The sequence below is a fragment of the Aphelocoma coerulescens genome, chromosome 2 (genome assembly GCF_041296385.1).
Source record: "Aphelocoma coerulescens isolate FSJ_1873_10779 chromosome 2, UR_Acoe_1.0, whole genome shotgun sequence".
Taxonomy (NCBI): domain Eukaryota; kingdom Metazoa; phylum Chordata; class Aves; order Passeriformes; family Corvidae; genus Aphelocoma; species Aphelocoma coerulescens.
Genome location: NC_091015.1, coordinates 63,518,008 through 63,534,963, shown reverse-complemented (window position 1 = coordinate 63,534,963; position 16,956 = coordinate 63,518,008).

Genomic DNA, 16,956 nt, shown 5'->3' with positions numbered 1-16,956 from the left:
TTCCCTCCAGATGTGGGCCACAAGGGCCACCTTGTGGAGCATGAGCAGCAGTATCTGGCCAAAATGGCCCAAAGGAGCCCTGACAACAGGTCATGCTCAGTGCTGTAGAGGAAGGTAAAAAAACACCTGAGGACGCTTGATAGTCCACCATGGGGGAAAAAAAAAAGCCATTCTCCCCCAAGCTGCAGGGTGTGAGAGGCCATCTTCATGGGGCATGAGCAGCAGGCAGCAACCCAGCCAAAAGAGACTGAAGAAGCCCTAAGCAGTGGTCAGGCTCAGTGCAGCAGAGGGAGGTAAAATAACCCTGGGTCCCATTACCAATCTGTCCGAGGAGAAAATTCTTTCCTGACCTCAGTGCTGGTGACCAGCTATTCCCTGAGCACTTGAGTGAGACCTTTCACTTCCTTGTCTCATAGGCTGGTAAACCATCCTGGAGATGTCCATATTCTGACTCAACATAGAGGCATCTCAGGGGCTTGTGAGAATAGCCACAGGCCCCCAGCCTAACACATTGTTGCACACAACATTCCTTCCCATGGCTGGCAGGACACCACTGGGTGCTCCAAAGCACTGGAATCTCTTGTGGCATCTCTGCACCCTCTATCTTACAGCTGCTGCCCCATCTCTGCAGGGCATGAGAACAGAAAGCTCTGCAACGCTCCTCCTGAAGGGATCCCCGTGGTCTTGCCAGTGCTCTTCAGCAGATAAGGGCTGAGAGCCTTGGGCACCTTCAGATGTTCTAGATCTTTGCATCACCATCAGCCCTGTTCACCCCCCCATCTTCCCTTCCCCTTCCCCTTCCCCTTCCCCTTCCCCTTCCCCTCCCGCAAATCCTGTTACTCCAAGTCTTGTCTCTGGCTCAGATGTCCCTGCTCATTTTCTGTGCCTCCCTGGCAGCCTTTCGGGGAGCGAGGGTGCGCTGGCTGACGTCGAGAAAGCAGAGCAGAAAGTGACGGTCGGTGGACAGGGAGGAGAACTGGGTGCAGGCTGAGGCCGTCGTTCCTCTGATAAACCAGCGGTCCCTGCTGCCCCCTCTGCCCTCAGCTGCAGCGGGATTTGTTGCAGGAGAAGATGGCGCGGATATGGCCTTGCGGCTCCAGAGGCCCGTGGCCGTGCCCAAAAGCCCAAAACAAGGCAGTTACCACCCACAGTGAGGCGTGAGGGGAGAGGAAAAAGACACCAGGAGAAGGGGGAGAAAGCAACCCTCAGAGACTGTGTCAAAAAACCAACAGTTTATTTCCTTCTTCTACAAACAGGGGTTCTTGGCTTGTGCTGCCGCCGGCGGGACGGCCTTTTTGGGGGCTGGGGAGAGTCGTGAGGGCCAGAAGCCCTCCTCTTTGCAGGGCGCCGGGGCCCCTCGGGCAAGCAGTCCCTGTCCCGGCCAGGAGCGGAAGGGCTGCGGCTGCAGCCCTGGGCAGAGGGGCCTGCTACTGCTGCTGCCCCGCCCGGCTCCTCCTGGGACTGCTCCCGCTCTGCAGGGTCAGGCGCGGATGGAGAGCGGCCGGGCCCCCCGCGGAGGGTGGCTTCCAACGTGCGGCTGTCCGCTTCCACGCTGGAGACTGCAGGGCTGCAGGAGGAGGCCAGCAGGATGGGGGTGGGAGTCCCCTGGCGGGAGGCAGAGGGGCCAGGGATGGCTGTGCGGCCCTCCTCTTCTCCCTCCTCCTCCTCCTCCTCCTCATCAGCATGAGCGTTCAGGAGGTTCATCTGCCGCAGGATCGCATCACTGCACCGGTCAGCGGCAATGTCGATGAGCCGGCGCACAAATGCCACCGTCGCCTCCTGCAGCAAGGGGTGCAGCTCCCGGACCAAGGCCTCCTCACTCAGCCCATAGCGGCATAAATTTGCCACGATGGCGCTCTGGGCCAAAGCCACCTCCCACCAGCTGGTTCTGAAAAGCTCCGATATTTCCTGGTTCAGCCAGGGCAGCAGGGGCTCAAGGATTTCTGAGCAGTCCTGGAAAAAGCCTGCCCAGACCTCAGGTGGGAAGCCAGCTACATAAGTCCTGGGCATCAGCTCCGCAGCCCCCTGCTCATCCTGGTGGCCAGCAGCTGATGAATCCGAGGGGCTTGGAAGAACTATCTCCAGAAAGTCTTCCTCTGACCGAACAGAGTAGATGATGCTCTTGATAGCCTGCCTGCACAGGGGGCACGATGGTTTCCTCTTGGCCCACCGCACGATGCAGCCCAGGCAGAACACATGGACACAGGGCGTTACAGAAGCGATTTCACCTTGAGTGTCCCGGCAGATGGGGCAGTTCCACTCTGTCCCCGTGGCCATGTTTGCGTGGTGCAGCAGAGCTGGGGACAGCAGCTGCTCCCTCTTGCTGGCGTGACACGCTGCAAAATGGTCACTTGCTGTCCCAGGGAGATGGGCGGGTAGAATAAATGCCTAGGCCCCTCAAGAAGGACACACTCACAGCTCCCCAAACACCATTGCCCACCCCCGGGCTGCCCCATGGGCACATTTCCTGCACTGCTCACCTGTGCTGCTGCAAGCACCACCCACAGTACTTGGCTTCCTGAACCAGGTAGGGTTGAGGAAACAGGCAATGTCTCGCAAATGAGAACGGAGAGTTGCTGACAGCAGCTCCCAACAACCTCGCAGGCATCCAGTCCTCCCAGGCACGCTTGCCAGGGGTCCAGGCGCGAGTGAGTCTGGGCCAGGCTCTGCCCATGCCCAAACATAAGCAGTGAGGGATGTGAGGTCACAGTGCATTGCTCACCGAGGTTGCCATCCATGGAGTCTTTGGACTGCTGATGTCACAGTCCGCTGTTCTGTGCAGACAGCCTTGACTGCCTTCCAAACCTGCCATAGCAGGCCTTTCTCCCCTGCAGGTACACGGCATCAGGAGAAAAAATGGGGTGCGTGGGCCATGCTGTGCCATCATTTGTTCATGCCTCTGGCTTTTAGAATCATTTCGAGTCATTAGTCCAAGCACTTCTTCTTTAGAAACGCATTATCTGTTAGTTTTACATTTTTGTGACAGGAGGGTTCTGTGTACATCGGGCACATGGGTTGGCCTTTTTAAATCTTGTGAGATGACAGCCCATCTTCTCTATTCACAGTACTGCTTGTCTACACCACTGGCAGAGGCAAGCACATCCCGACATTTCATGCCAGTCTCCACAAACTTCTTGCACGGTTGTTTTTAAATTCAGATTTTTTTTCCTCCCTACAGCCCACTGGATTGTGGTCGATGGGCACAATGGTGTGGTCATTAGCTCAGTGGCCATTAAAACCCTCTGTTGCTCTCATCCCATTCAGAAATGAAGTTGAAAATGGACAGGTAACTGAAAAATAAGCATCAAGCACAATTTTGGGCAAACCAGTCAAAAATGTAGAGAAAATCTATACTGCCATCGAGTTTTAATCTCTCCCCCTTGTGGTAGTGCTTGCCACAGACTGAGCCACCCAAGCAAGGGCAGGTCTGTCTGTTCTTCTTGCTGTGCTTCCCAAGCTGCTTCGCCTGCAGCTTTCAGGGAGCTGTAAGTCACTCCAGCCAGCCTTGCAGCTGGGCATTTTCTGCCCCCTTAGGATGTTTTACTAAAACTAGTGGGAAGTGATCAAGTGAGTTACAGCTTGAAACCAGCCTAGGAAAGAAGGGGATTTTTAGAAGAGTTTTCCTGACTCATCTTTACCATCTTCTCAGGAGTATCTTCTAGGGAAAAAGCCCTAGGCACAACACAGGATCATCCCTATCTTCTTGAACCCTAAAAATACATAACCGTGATCAGTGCCAGCTGAGCAGGAATTTCGTTCCTGTTCAGTGTGAAGTGAAACTTCTACAAGCCAAGTTCCTGCTGCCTGGATGAATGAGCCCAGTATCCACGGTTCTCTGTTGGGGGAAGGTAGATGTGTGTGATGGTCTGACCTTTTTCGTGGTTCTTTCCCTGCATTGACCCCCTTCAGTGCTGAGGGCAGCACCAAACTGTCCCCTGGCCCCTCCCTGGGCCCAGGCCATTGTCATTTTTAAGGGCAGGATCTTTTAAGGATCCCTAGAAGAGTTCTGGTTTATTATGAGAGGGAAAGGTTAAAAAAACCCAACCAGTCATCTATCTCTTTGGATCAGGGACTTACCTGAGCACCCTTGGAGACTCTATCTATTGTACCACTGGCAGTAGGCCTGGCTGAGCCTGGGTTGTCCTGTCCAGGTGTCTCTGGTTAGCAAGCAGGATGGGATGTGGTTCTCTAAGGAGATTTGTGTTTCCACTGGGTCCCTTAATTACAGAGCCCATGCTCAGGATGGCCAATCAGTAGCACTGGGGTCAGGAAGGAATTTTTCCCCAGGGCAGATTGGCACTTCCTGGGGAGTTTTGCCTTCCTCTGCAGCACTGAGCATGACCACTGTTCACAGCTCCTTCAGGCCCTTCTGACTGGGTTGCTGCCTGCTGCTCATGCCCCATGAAGATAGCCTTTCATGCCCTGCACTGGGCAGGAAGCTTTCCAGACTCCCAGGGTGGGCCCCAAGGGTGGCCTGGGGGTTGCTTCTTGTCCTCCATAGCACTGGGCACGGCCCCTTGTCAGGGCTCCTCTGGGCCCCTGCGGCTCCGCTCTTGCCTGCTGCCCTCACACCTCCAAGGCGCCAGTCGCGCCCTGGCTCTCTCTGGCTCTCTTGCCCACTGCAAGTTTGGAGTGGGGCTGAGCTCTGCTCTTCCCTTGGCTCCATTTCCTATGGGGTTCTTGCATCCATCCAGAGCTGCATTTTCCAGTTCTGCCTGCCTGCAACACAAGCACAGGACAGACACGAGAGTGCTTTTCATGCATCCCTGGCCTGGGAGCACAGCAATGAAGCAAATCTTAGAAGGCAGAAAGTGTGTTTGTAATTGATACGTGTTACACTTTGGAACATACCCATGGTAGTACACACCTTTTGTGTTGTTGCTTCTGATTCTCATTCTTCATGTTCTCACCCTCCAGGAGACAGGACCTGCTGGGCCTGTATTCCTGCTGCTGCATTCCGTAGCTCTGTCACTTGCCTTTTCCAGACTACAAAGGATTTTTCAAGCTAAACTGAAGAAGACATCAGCCTGCTCCTGGCTACACGTGCACATTGTGGTAGTGGTTGTGAGCATCAGCTCTGAAACTGATTCAGAAAAACAAACATTAAAATAATATCCTATTTCCAGTTGTAAATTGTGTAGCATGTGTTCTTGAATGTGGTTTTGGACCAAAAACTCCCTGGAACTTCACACAAATAGCAGTCTCATCATTATTTGGCTCATGGTGAGTGCAGGGAATAGAATAGAACAGAGCAGTTATGCCATGTTAAACCCAGAGCGCTGCATGACAAGGTTCGACCCAGGTCTGAGGGCTCCACCCCGGAGAGCAGCTCTGCAGTGCAGGTCCCAGGCCCACCCAGGAGAACGGAACAGAGATGGGCACACCTACAGCAGGGCTCAGGCAGGGACTGAAGGTCCCAGGCAGAGCTGGGACACCTCCCCTGGGCCCTTGGCAGGAGATGGTGGGGGTGTGGGTCCCAGGAGAGGCCAGTCCCAGCCACTGAGGCCTGTGAGCACCCCCACGTCCTGGCAGGACTAGACTTCAGTGCTCATGTGCTCTTCTTCAGACACTGGTGGTTGGACACTTTGGAGACAGACTATTGGGCCAGATGGACCTTCCCTCTGAGGGAGCACTGCTGTTCTCAGGCTCTTGTGTTTTAGTATGTTCTTCCATAGAAAACAGACCAGACATTTCTAAAAATGAGCACAAGGAGCTAAAAAGAATATTCATGGAGAAATGAACAGGTATTGCTCACCTCCAAATGGTTTGCAACCATTTAGATGAGAAGCACATCCTGCACCAGACTGAAGGCTTGATCTTTGAGCCTTGATAATATCAGAGGTGTGGGGGTTTGTTGTCCTGTGGAAACCCAGCGAAGCTGGATAAACCCAGCAAAATTTCAAAAAACACTTTTTGCAAATCAGTGCAGGTGGTTCCATTATCTTGAGATGATCCACAGCTCTTCTTCCCCTCAGAAGGTACATGTCTTCTTCCCACAAAGTGACAGAGCCAGTGCCTAGGCTGGGAGATGGTTATGGGTATTTAGTGCCTTCTGCTAGTCCAGTGCTGGGAAGAAATGTCATCAGAGGCAACCTCTCAGTGTGTACTGGTGTTCAATTTCTTCACGTGGTGGCCTTCCAAAAGTTTCCCAAAGAAGACCAGTGGAGCACCAGAAGCAACACAGAGAAATTAAAAGACAGAAAATTTAAAACACAGAGAAAAGACCCTTTTGTTTCAGTAGACATCAGATGTGGGAGCCCAGGAGTCACAGAGGTTCAGCCAGGGTCCTACAATGGTAGAGCCAAAAAGCACTGATAAACCCACAAAGGTGGGAATAGGCGTGACTTGGTTCCCCTTTCTCTGGGAAACACAGTCTACAAGGAATTGTTCGTGGCCCAGAAGAGAGAGCTAGTGCTGGCATTGGTGATGAGCTCGCTCTGGTGCCTCATCCCCATGGGGAATAATGCCCTTGGAGACCCCAGCATGTGCACAGAAGAGTGCCCTGGTGCCAAGTGACAGAACTTGCTGGGGGGGGCCCTGGGGAGCTGCCACAGAGTTCTTTCTAAACCCTGCGCAGCACCATCCCTGGTCATCCCTTGCTATTGAGCTGGACTGATTTAGGACAGTGTTGAGAGTTGGGAAAGATGGGCAAGGTAGACTGGTACCGCCACTTTTGGGGCCCACCCAGGAAGTCTGGGAAGCCTCTTCCCTCCAGATGTGGGCCACAAGGGCCACCTTGTGGAGCATGAGCAGCAGTATCTGGCCAAAATGGCCCAAAGGAGCCCTGACAACAGGTCATGCTCAGTGCTGTAGAGGAAGGTAAAAAAACACCTGAGGACGCTTGATAGTCCACCATGGGGAAAAAAAAAAAGCCATTCTCCCCCAAGCTGCAGGGTGTGAGAGGCCATCTTCATGGGGCATGAGCAGCAGGCAGCAACCCAGCCAAAAGAGACTGAAGAAGCCCTAAGCAGTGGTCAGGCTCAGTGCAGCAGAGGGAGGTAAAATAACCCTGGGTCCCATTACCAATCTGTCCGAGGAGAAAATTCTTTCCTGACCTCAGTGCTGGTGACCAGCTATTCCCTGAGCACTTGAGTGAGACCTTTCACTTCCTTGTCTCATAGGCTGGTAAACCATCCTGGAGATGTCCATATTCTGACTCAACATAGAGGCATCTCAGGGGCTTGTGAGAATAGCCACAGGCCCCCAGCCTAACACATTGTTGCACACAACATTCCTTCCCATGGCTGGCAGGACACCACTGGGTGCTCCAAAGCACTGGAATCTCTTGTGGCATCTCTGCACCCTCTATCTTACAGCTGCTGCCCCATCTCTGCAGGGCATGAGAACAGAAAGCTCTGCAACGCTCCTCCTGAAGGGATCCCCGTGGTCTTGCCAGTGCTCTTCAGCAGATAAGGGCTGAGAGCCTTGGGCACCTTCAGATGTTCTAGATCTTTGCATCACCATCAGCCCTGTTCACCCCCCCATCTTCCCTTCCCCTTCCCCTTCCCCTTCCCCTTCCCCTCCCGCAAATCCTGTTACTCCAAGTCTTGTCTCTGGCTCAGATGTCCCTGCTCATTTTCTGTGCCTCCCTGGCAGCCTTTCGGGGAGCGAGGGTGCGCTGGCTGACGTCGAGAAAGCAGAGCAGAAAGTGACGGTCGGTGGACAGGGAGGAGAACTGGGTGCAGGCTGAGGCCGTCGTTCCTCTGATAAACCAGCGGTCCCTGCTGCCCCCTCTGCCCTCAGCTGCAGCGGGATTTGTTGCAGGAGAAGATGGCGCGGATATGGCCTTGCGGCTCCAGAGGCCCGTGGCCGTGCCCAAAAGCCCAAAACAAGGCAGTTACCACCCACAGTGAGGCGTGAGGGGAGAGGAAAAAGACACCAGGAGAAGGGGGAGAAAGCAACCCTCAGAGACTGTGTCAAAAAACCAACAGTTTATTTCCTTCTTCTACAAACAGGGGTTCTTGGCTTGTGCTGCCGCCGGCGGGACGGCCTTTTTGGGGGCTGGGGAGAGTCGTGAGGGCCAGAAGCCCTCCTCTTTGCAGGGCGCCGGGGCCCCTCGGGCAAGCAGTCCCTGTCCCGGCCAGGAGCGGAAGGGCTGCGGCTGCAGCCCTGGGCAGAGGGGCCTGCTACTGCTGCTGCCCCGCCCGGCTCCTCCTGGGACTGCTCCCGCTCTGCAGGGTCAGGCGCGGATGGAGAGCGGCCGGGCCCCCCGCGGAGGGTGGCTTCCAACGTGCGGCTGTCCGCTTCCACGCTGGAGACTGCAGGGCTGCAGGAGGAGGCCAGCAGGATGGGGGTGGGAGTCCCCTGGCGGGAGGCAGAGGGGCCAGGGATGGCTGTGCGGCCCTCCTCTTCTCCCTCCTCCTCCTCCTCCTCCTCCTCATCAGCATGAGCGTTCAGGAGGTTCATCTGCCGCAGGATCGCATCACTGCACCGGTCAGCGGCAATGTCGATGAGCCGGCGCACAAATGCCACCGTCGCCTCCTGCAGCAAGGGGTGCAGCTCCCGGACCAAGGCCTCCTCACTCAGCCCATAGCGGCATAAATTTGCCACGATGGCGCTCTGGGCCAAAGCCACCTCCCACCAGCTGGTTCTGAAAAGCTCCGATATTTCCTGGTTCAGCCAGGGCAGCAGGGGCTCAAGGATTTCTGAGCAGTCCTGGAAAAAGCCTGCCCAGACCTCAGGTGGGAAGCCAGCTACATAAGTCCTGGGCATCAGCTCCGCAGCCCCCTGCTCATCCTGGTGGCCAGCAGCTGATGAATCCGAGGGGCTTGGAAGAACTATCTCCAGAAAGTCTTCCTCTGACCGAACAGAGTAGATGATGCTCTTGATAGCCTGCCTGCACAGGGGGCACGATGGTTTCCTCTTGGCCCACCGCACGATGCAGCCCAGGCAGAACACATGGACACAGGGCGTTACAGAAGCGATTTCACCTTGAGTGTCACGGCAGATGGGGCAGTTCCACTCTGTCCCCGTGGCCATGTTTGCGTGGTGCAGCAGAGCTGGGGACAGCAGCTGCTCCCTCTTGCTGGCGTGACACGCTGCAAAATGGTCACTTGCTGTCCCAGGGAGATGGGCGGGTAGAATAAATGCCTAGGCCCCTCAAGAAGGACACACTCACAGCTCCCCAAACACCATTGCCCACCCCCGGGCTGCCCCATGGGCACATTTCCTGCACTGCTCACCTGTGCTGCTGCAAGCACCACCCACAGTACTTGGCTTCCTGAACCAGGTAGGGTTGAGGAAACAGGCAATGTCTCGCAAATGAGAACGGAGAGTTGCTGACAGCAGCTCCCAACAACCTCGCAGGCATCCAGTCCTCCCAGGCACGCTTGCCAGGGGTCCAGGCGCGAGTGAGTCTGGGCCAGGCTCTGCCCATGCCCAAACATAAGCAGTGAGGGATGTGAGGTCACAGTGCATTGCTCACCGAGGTTGCCATCCATGGAGTCTTTGGACTGCTGATGTCACAGTCCGCTGTTCTGTGCAGACAGCCTTGACTGCCTTCCAAACCTGCCATAGCAGGCCTTTCTCCCCTGCAGGTACACGGCATCAGGAGAAAAAATGGGGTGCGTGGGCCATGCTGTGCCATCATTTGTTCATGCCTCTGGCTTTTAGAATCATTTCGAGTCATTAGTCCAAGCACTTCTTCTTTAGAAACGCATTATCTGTTAGTTTTACATTTTTGTGACAGGAGGGTTCTGTGTACATCGGGCACATGGGTTGGCCTTTTTAAATCTTGTGAGATGACAGCCCATCTTCTCTATTCACAGTACTGCTTGTCTACACCACTGGCAGAGGCAAGCACATCCCGACATTTCATGCCAGTCTCCACAAACTTCTTGCACAGTTGTTTTTAAATTCAGATTTTTTTTCCTCCCTACAGCCCACTGGATTGTGGTCGATGGGCACAATGGTGTGGTCATTAGCTCAGTGGCCATTAAAACCCTCTGTTGCTCTCATCCCATTCAGAAATGAAGTTGAAAATGGACAGGTAACTGAAAAATAAGCATCAAGCACAATTTTGGGCAAACCAGTCAAAAATGTAGAGAAAATCTATACTGCCATCGAGTTTTAATCTCTCCCCCTTGTGGTAGTGCTTGCCACAGACTGAGCCACCCAAGCAAGGGCAGGTCTGTCTGTTCTTCTTGCTGTGCTTCCCAAGCTGCTTCGCCTGCAGCTTTCAGGGAGCTGTAAGTCACTCCAGCCAGCCTTGCAGCTGGGCATTTTCTGCCCCCTTAGGATGTTTTACTAAAACTAGTGGGAAGTGATCAAGTGAGTTACAGCTTGAAACCAGCCTAGGAAAGAAGGGGATTTTTAGAAGAGTTTTCCTGACTCATCTTTACCATCTTCTCAGGAGTATCTTCTAGGGAAAAAGCCCTAGGCACAACACAGGATCATCCCTATCTTCTTGAACCCTAAAAATACATAACCGTGATCAGTGCCAGCTGAGCAGGAATTTCGTTCCTGTTCAGTGTGAAGTGAAACTTCTACAAGCCAAGTTCCTGCTGCCTGGATGAATGAGCCCAGTATCCACGGTTCTCTGTTGGGGGAAGGTAGATGTGTGTGATGGTCTGACCTTTTTCGTGGTTCTTTCCCTGCATTGACCCCCTTCAGTGCTGAGGGCAGCACCAAACTGTCCCCTGGCCCCTCCCTGGGCCCAGGCCATTGTCATTTTTAAGGGCAGGATCTTTTAAGGATCCCTAGAAGAGTTCTGGTTTATTATGAGAGGGAAAGGTTAAAAAAACCCAACCAGTCATCTATCTCTTTGGATCAGGGACTTACCTGAGCACCCTTGGAGACTCTATCTATTGTACCACTGGCAGTAGGCCTGGCTGAGCCTGGGTTGTCCTGTCCAGGTGTCTCTGGTTAGCAAGCAGGATGGGATGTGGTTCTCTAAGGAGATTTGTGTTTCCACTGGGTCCCTTAATTACAGAGCCCATGCTCAGGATGGCCAATCAGTAGCACTGGGGTCAGGAAGGAATTTTTCCCCAGGGCAGATTGGCACTTCCTGGGGAGTTTTGCCTTCCTCTGCAGCACTGAGCATGACCACTGTTCACAGCTCCTTCAGGCCCTTCTGACTGGGTTGCTGCCTGCTGCTCATGCCCCATGAAGATAGCCTTTCATGCCCTGCACTGGGCAGGAAGCTTTCCAGACTCCCAGGGTGGGCCCCAAGGGTGGCCTGGGGGTTGCTTCTTGTCCTCCATAGCACTGGGCACGGCCCCTTGTCAGGGCTCCTCTGGGCCCCTGCGGCTCCGCTCTTGCCTGCTGCCCTCACACCTCCAAGGCGCCAGTCGCGCCCTGGCTCTCTCTGGCTCTCTTGCCCACTGCAAGTTTGGAGTGGGGCTGAGCTCTGCTCTTCCCTTGGCTCCATTTCCTATGGGGTTCTTGCATCCATCCAGAGCTGCATTTTCCAGTTCTGCCTGCCTGCAACACAAGCACAGGACAGACACGAGAGTGCTTTTCATGCATCCCTGGCCTGGGAGCACAGCAATGAAGCAAATCTTAGAAGGCAGAAAGTGTGTTTGTAATTGATACGTGTTACACTTTGGAACATACCCATGGTAGTACACACCTTTTGTGTTGTTGCTTCTGATTCTCATTCTTCATGTTCTCACCCTCCAGGAGACAGGACCTGCTGGGCCTGTATTCCTGCTGCTGCATTCCGTAGCTCTGTCACTTGCCTTTTCCAGACTACAAAGGATTTTTCAAGCTAAACTGAAGAAGACATCAGCCTGCTCCTGGCTACACGTGCACATTGTGGTAGTGGTTGTGAGCATCAGCTCTGAAACTGATTCAGAAAAACAAACATTAAAATAATATCCTATTTCCAGTTGTAAATTGTGTAGCATGTGTTCTTGAATGTGGTTTTGGACCAAAAACTCCCTGGAACTTCACACAAATAGCAGTCTCATCATTATTTGGCTCATGGTGAGTGCAGGGAATAGAATAGAACAGAGCAGTTATGCCATGTTAAACCCAGAGCGCTGCATGACAAGGTTCGACCCAGGTCTGAGGGCTCCACCCCGGAGAGCAGCTCTGCAGTGCAGGTCCCAGGCCCACCCAGGAGAACGGAACAGAGATGGGCACACCTACAGCAGGGCTCAGGCAGGGACTGAAGGTCCCAGGCAGAGCTGGGACACCTCCCCTGGGCCCTTGGCAGGAGATGGTGGGGGTGTGGGTCCCAGGAGAGGCCAGTCCCAGCCACTGAGGCCTGTGAGCACCCCCACGTCCTGGCAGGACTAGACTTCAGTGCTCATGTGCTCTTCTTCAGACACTGGTGGTTGGACACTTTGGAGACAGACTATTGGGCCAGATGGACCTTCCCTCTGAGGGAGCACTGCTGTTCTCAGGCTCTTGTGTTTTAGTATGTTCTTCCATAGAAAACAGACCAGACATTTCTAAAAATGAGCACAAGGAGCTAAAAAGAATATTCATGGAGAAATGAACAGGTATTGCTCACCTCCAAATGGTTTGCAACCATTTAGATGAGAAGCACATCCTGCACCAGACTGAAGGCTTGATCTTTGAGCCTTGATAATATCAGAGGTGTGGGGGTTTGTTGTCCTGTGGAAACCCAGCGAAGCTGGATAAACCCAGCAAAATTTCAAAAAACACTTTTTGCAAATCAGTGCAGGTGGTTCCATTATCTTGAGATGATCCACAGCTCTTCTTCCCCTCAGAAGGTACATGTCTTCTTCCCACAAAGTGACAGAGCCAGTGCCTAGGCTGGGAGATGGTTATGGGTATTTAGTGCCTTCTGCTAGTCCAGTGCTGGGAAGAAATGTCATCAGAGGCAACCTCTCAGTGTGTACTGGTGTTCAATTTCTTCACGTGGTGGCCTTCCAAAAGTTTCCCAAAGAAGACCAGTGGAGCACCAGAAGCAACACAGAGAAATTAAAAGACAGAAAATTTAAAACACAGAGAAAAGACCCTTTTGTTTCAGTAGACATCAGATGTGGGAGCCCAGGAGTCACAGAGGTTCAGCCAGGGTCCTACAATGGTAGAGCCAAAAAGCACTGATAAACCCACAAAGGTGGGAATAGGCATGACTTGGTTCCCCTTTCTCTGGGAAACACAGTCTACAAGGAATTGTTCGTGGCCCAGAAGAGAGAGCTAGTGCTGGCATTGGTGATGAGCTCGCTCTGGTGCCTCATCCCCATGGGGAATAATGCCCTTGGAGACCCCAGCATGTGCACAGAAGAGTGCCCTGGTGCCAAGTGACAGAACTTGCTGGGGGGGGCCCTGGGGAGCTGCCACAGAGTTCTTTCTAAACCCTGCGCAGCACCATCCCTGGTCATCCCTTGCTATTGAGCTGGACTGATTTAGGACAGTGTTGAGAGTTGGGAAAGATGGGCAAGGTAGACTGGTACCGCCACTTTTGGGGCCCACCCAGGAAGTCTGGGAAGCCTCTTCCCTCCAGATGTGGGCCACAAGGGCCACCTTGTGGAGCATGAGCAGCAGTATCTGGCCAAAATGGCCCAAAGGAGCCCTGACAACAGGTCATGCTCAGTGCTGTAGAGGAAGGTAAAAAAACACCTGAGGACGCTTGATAGTCCACCATGGGGGAAAAAAAAAAGCCATTCTCCCCCAAGCTGCAGGGTGTGAGAGGCCATCTTCATGGGGCATGAGCAGCAGGCAGCAACCCAGCCAAAAGAGACTGAAGAAGCCCTAAGCAGTGGTCAGGCTCAGTGCAGCAGAGGGAGGTAAAATAACCCTGGGTCCCATTACCAATCTGTCCGAGGAGAAAATTCTTTCCTGACCTCAGTGCTGGTGACCAGCTATTCCCTGAGCACTTGAGTGAGACCTTTCACTTCCTTGTCTCATAGGCTGGTAAACCATCCTGGAGATGTCCATATTCTGACTCAACATAGAGGCATCTCAGGGGCTTGTGAGAATAGCCACAGGCCCCCAGCCTAACACATTGTTGCACACAACATTCCTTCCCATGGCTGGCAGGACACCACTGGGTGCTCCAAAGCACTGGAATCTCTTGTGGCATCTCTGCACCCTCTATCTTACAGCTGCTGCCCCATCTCTGCAGGGCATGAGAACAGAAAGCTCTGCAACGCTCCTCCTGAAGGGATCCCCGTGGTCTTGCCAGTGCTCTTCAGCAGATAAGGGCTGAGAGCCTTGGGCACCTTCAGATGTTCTAGATCTTTGCATCACCATCAGCCCTGTTCACCCCCCCATCTTCCCTTCCCCTTCCCCTTCCCCTTCCCCTTCCCCTTCCCCTCCCGCAAATCCTGTTACTCCAAGTCTTGTCTCTGGCTCAGATGTCCCTGCTCATTTTCTGTGCCTCCCTGGCAGCCTTTCGGGGAGCGAGGGTGCGCTGGCTGACGTCGAGAAAGCAGAGCAGAAAGTGACGGTCGGTGGACAGGGAGGAGAACTGGGTGCAGGCTGAGGCCGTCGTTCCTCTGATAAACCAGCGGTCCCTGCTGCCCCCTCTGCCCTCAGCTGCAGCGGGATTTGTTGCAGGAGAAGATGGCGCGGATATGGCCTTGCGGCTCCAGAGGCCCGTGGCCGTGCCCAAAAGCCCAAAACAAGGCAGTTACCACCCACAGTGAGGCGTGAGGGGAGAGGAAAAAGACACCAGGAGAAGGGGGAGAAAGCAACCCTCAGAGACTGTGTCAAAAAACCAACAGTTTATTTCCTTCTTCTACAAACAGGGGTTCTTGGCTTGTGCTGCCGCCGGCGGGACGGCCTTTTTGGGGGCTGGGGAGAGTCGTGAGGGCCAGAAGCCCTCCTCTTTGCAGGGCGCCGGGGCCCCTCGGGCAAGCAGTCCCTGTCCCGGCCAGGAGCGGAAGGGCTGCGGCTGCAGCCCTGGGCAGAGGGGCCTGCTACTGCTGCTGCCCCGCCCGGCTCCTCCTGGGACTGCTCCCGCTCTGCAGGGTCAGGCGCGGATGGAGAGCGGCCGGGCCCCCCGCGGAGGGTGGCTTCCAACGTGCGGCTGTCCGCTTCCACGCTGGAGACTGCAGGGCTGCAGGAGGAGGCCAGCAGGATGGGGGTGGGAGTCCCCTGGCGGGAGGCAGAGGGGCCAGGGATGGCTGTGCGGCCCTCCTCTTCTCCCTCCTCCTCCTCCTCCTCCTCATCAGCATGAGCGTTCAGGAGGTTCATCTGCCGCAGGATCGCATCACTGCACCGGTCAGCGGCAATGTCGATGAGCCGGCGCACAAATGCCACCGTCGCCTCCTGCAGCAAGGGGTGCAGCTCCCGGACCAAGGCCTCCTCACTCAGCCCATAGCGGCATAAATTTGCCACGATGGCGCTCTGGGCCAAAGCCACCTCCCACCAGCTGGTTCTGAAAAGCTCCGATATTTCCTGGTTCAGCCAGGGCAGCAGGGGCTCAAGGATTTCTGAGCAGTCCTGGAAAAAGCCTGCCCAGACCTCAGGTGGGAAGCCAGCTACATAAGTCCTGGGCATCAGCTCCGCAGCCCCCTGCTCATCCTGGTGGCCAGCAGCTGATGAATCCGAGGGGCTTGGAAGAACTATCTCCAGAAAGTCTTCCTCTGACCGAACAGAGTAGATGATGCTCTTGATAGCCTGCCTGCACAGGGGGCACGATGGTTTCCTCTTGGCCCACCGCACGATGCAGCCCAGGCAGAACACATGGACACAGGGCGTTACAGAAGCGATTTCACCTTGAGTGTCCCGGCAGATGGGGCAGTTCCACTCTGTCCCCGTGGCCATGTTTGCGTGGTGCAGCAGAGCTGGGGACAGCAGCTGCTCCCTCTTGCTGGCGTGACACGCTGCAAAATGGTCACTTGCTGTCCCAGGGAGATGGGCGGGTAGAATAAATGCCTAGGCCCCTCAAGAAGGACACACTCACAGCTCCCCAAACACCATTGCCCACCCCCGGGCTGCCCCATGGGCACATTTCCTGCACTGCTCACCTGTGCTGCTGCAAGCACCACCCACAGTACTTGGCTTCCTGAACCAGGTAGGGTTGAGGAAACAGGCAATGTCTCGCAAATGAGAACGGAGAGTTGCTGACAGCAGCTCCCAACAACCTCGCAGGCATCCAGTCCTCCCAGGCACGCTTGCCAGGGGTCCAGGCGCGAGTGAGTCTGGGCCAGGCTCTGCCCATGCCCAAACATAAGCAGTGAGGGATGTGAGGTCACAGTGCATTGCTCACCGAGGTTGCCATCCATGGAGTCTTTGGACTGCTGATGTCACAGTCCGCTGTTCTGTGCAGACAGCCTTGACTGCCTTCCAAACCTGCCATAGCAGGCCTTTCTCCCCTGCAGGTACACGGCATCAGGAGAAAAAATGGGGTGCGTGGGCCATGCTGTGCCATCATTTGTTCATGCCTCTGGCTTTTAGAATCATTTCGAGTCATTAGTCCAAGCACTTCTTCTTTAGAAACGCATTATCTGTTAGTTTTACATTTTTGTGACAGGAGGGTTCTGTGTACATCGGGCACATGGGTTGGCCTTTTTAAATCTTGTGAGATGACAGCCCATCTTCTCTATTCACAGTACTGCTTGTCTACACCACTGGCAGAGGCAAGCACATCCCGACATTTCATGCCAGTCTCCACAAACTTCTTGCACGGTTGTTTTTAAATTCAGATTTTTTTTCCTCCCTACAGCCCACTGGATTGTGGTCGATGGGCACAATGGTGTGGTCATTAGCTCAGTGGCCATTAAAACCCTCTGTTGCTCTCATCCCATTCAGAAATGAAGTTGAAAATGGACAGGTAACTGAAAAATAAGCATCAAGCACAATTTTGGGCAAACCAGTCAAAAATGTAGAGAAAATCTATACTGCCATCGAGTTTTAATCTCTCCCCCTTGTGGTAGTGCTTGCCACAGACTGAGCCACCCAAGCAAGGGCAGGTCTGTCTGTTCTTCTTGCTGTGCTTCCCAAGCTGCTTCGCCTGCAGCTTTCAGGGAGCTGTAAGTCACTCCAGCCAGCCTTGCAGCTGGGCATTTTCTGCCCCCTTAGGATGTTTTACTAAAA